Source organism: Postia placenta (genome assembly GCF_002117355.1).
Source record: "Postia placenta MAD-698-R-SB12 unplaced genomic scaffold POSPLAscaffold_18, whole genome shotgun sequence".
Classification (NCBI taxonomy): Eukaryota; Fungi; Basidiomycota; class Agaricomycetes; order Polyporales; family Adustoporiaceae; genus Rhodonia; species Rhodonia placenta.
In genome coordinates, this window is record NW_020169849.1 from 82,103 (window position 1) to 84,915 (window position 2,813).

The window sequence follows — 2,813 nt, forward strand, 5'->3', positions numbered from 1 at the left end:
CACAGCCTGCCCTAAATCTTCCCATGTATATAAACCGCTCTGCTGCCCTAGGGACCTCAGTTTCGACCTCTTGTCCCTAGGTCAGTAAGCTCTCCTGTACTTACTTCTTTTACTTACTAACTAATACATTCTTGTCCCTAGCCTTAGGTTTGAGCCTAGCTCACCATCGCTTCGGTAAGATAAGTCGAACGCCCCCAGCGTTTGGTTTTCCCCTGTCACTCGACCCTAAGTCGCGACATTAGGTCGAAACTGCTCAACGCTGCCGGCGTTCCAAAACAAACACTCATCTTTCCTCTCCTATAGGTTGGGTGGTGCGCACCCCTACTATACCCTACGATACTTAGATAACCTACGATACATCGCCACCACTTAAGGGACAAACTCTTCGGTATCTGCACTTCAGTGGGCGATACTTGTCCTCACGGACGCGTGGCTTAGGTTCCTGCTGCATACTAGCCAAAAGCAGTACTGGGCCCCACGTGAACTGCGAACCTTAGTGTCTTCTTGGGCGCCGTAGGTGTAAGCTAGCTAGCACGGCCTTTCGTAGCACGCGCACCTCCCCTTCCTCCCCCCATCACCGTGGCTGACGAATTCTTCGACTGCTCTCGACTTGAGCACGCCTTCGACACCCAGGAGTAGGTCGACGTCTCTCGTGACGACCCGAAAAGCGACAGAGACAAAGCTCCTTTCTTCATCTGTGATCGACAACCGTGCCCTAATCGCACCCCACGGTCCATCACTGTTGACGAAGGACACTTCGTACCAATCCGACGGGTCCAACATCCCCGCGGCCCTGCACTCCGGTACGCTGGCACCTCGAGATCTACATCTCGCCACGTCACTCCCGTCCCATCCCGACCTGCCTCGCCAGGCACCCGCATCCCCCAACCTGTCGCCAGTACAGGTCAAGCACGAGGAGATCCCTATCTCCCTCGAGGAACTGAGGCAGTTGCACAGCCTTCAGCGACCCCTCAAGCGATCCCCCAGCCCTCCTTGGGGCCGCGGCTGGAAAGGCCTCCCAAGACCGAGCCCCGCGACACTCCGCCGCATTCTTGGGCCAGCTCGTCGTCAGCGGTCACCGCCTCGACTTCAGTCCCTCTCCTACGTCACCCCGCCTCCGGGCTTCCTCAACCGGCTTCACTGCCGTCGCCGCCGCGAGGCCGCTCAAGCACTCGTTCCTCGAGAAGTTCGCCCGGCGGACAGTCACAACAGTCGCCTCCGTCCGCGGGCAGTCCTTCGTCCCCCTCGTCGCCGATAATGTCGTCCCCCGCAGCCGTCCTCGACAAGGAGACATTGAAACTCCTCCTCCCTCTCCGATACGATGGTAAAACCGTCATCGACTGCGACAGGTTCTTGTCGCAGCTACGCATCTACTGGATGGTCAACACGTCATTGACCACCATCGAACTCAAGGTGCAGGTCGCACTGAGCCTGCTCGACGGTGATGCCCGTGCCTGGGCCACCCCCTACTTCGCCCAGCTCGTATCAGTGCAGATAGGGGTGCAAGGGGCTACGACCCCATTCGCAAACAAAGCGGCCTTTGCCGCCGCCTTCAAGGCCCGCTTCGGAAATCTCAACGACGAGGCGGCAGCACAAGTAGAGCTGGCGAAGCTCTGCGCGGACAAGACGGTCCGTGAAAAACGCACCGCTGCGGAATTCTCCGCGCTGTTCAAGGGTCCGGCGGACCGTTCTGGGTATGGGGACCTGGAGCTCCGCGACAAGTACCTGAGTGGCATCCCCTCCCGCATGTACCGAAAGATCGAGCTCGAGACTTTCACCACGTGGCAAGACGCTGACAAGCGCGCCACCGAAGTCGAGCAGATCCTCGACATTAGCCGGGCCCGTCGACCCGAGCTAAATAACTTCTTCTCGGCCCGAGGTCGAGGACGCGGTGGGGCACGTGGTGGTGCACCCTCGACGCATACAGCTTCGGCCAGCATCAATGCGGCCGTCGGAAAAGGCAACTTCCCCGGCACATGCTTCGGCTGTGGGAAGCAAGGGTACCGACGTTTCGAGTGCCCCAATTGTAAGGACAAACCTTACACAAAACGCGCCGATGCGCGGGCTACAGTTGCCTCGGGCTCCACCCAGGCTGTGACAAGTGCCCCCATCACGACGACACCCTCGGCAAGTATAAGTGCCGCTTCAGCGAAATCCGAGCAATCGGAGCTGGCGGACTTAATGGCACAGGTGAAGTCGATGCGCGAGGAGCTCGAGCATTATCGGGCAATGAAGGAGGAGGGTTTTTGATCCGGTCCGCGCTTCGTGCCGCACGCGTCGGGCCGGGTATATCATGTAATCGTTATAATGTATTGTCGACTGCAATGGTGTATGAGTTGGACCAGGGGTCCCAACACTTTCACATCCCAGTTCGACTTCAAGGAAAAAGACGGCACAAGGACGTAATCGCTATGGTGGACAGCGGAGCCACCACGAAGTTTATCAACAAGCGGTTCATTTTAGAAAATAAGGTGCAGACGCGGAAGTTGAAGGAACCAATTCCGCTGTATAATATTGACGGCACCCTGAATAAGGACGGAAGCATCTCGGAGGTAGCGGTGCTACAGATGCATATAGGAGAGCACGTCGAGAAGACGGTGTTCACGGTCACGGACATCGGTCCAGAGGATGTGATCGTCGGGTTGGATTGGCTACGTGAGCACAACCCCGAAATAGATTGGGAGAAGGGCTCCCTCAAATTGTCACGATGCCCTGAAACGTGCAGTGCCAGGAGGATTGGCCGAATGGAGCAAGCAGCGACTGTGCGTGATACGGGGGTCAGGCCCACGGCGCGCAGGCGTTCGCCGAAGTCC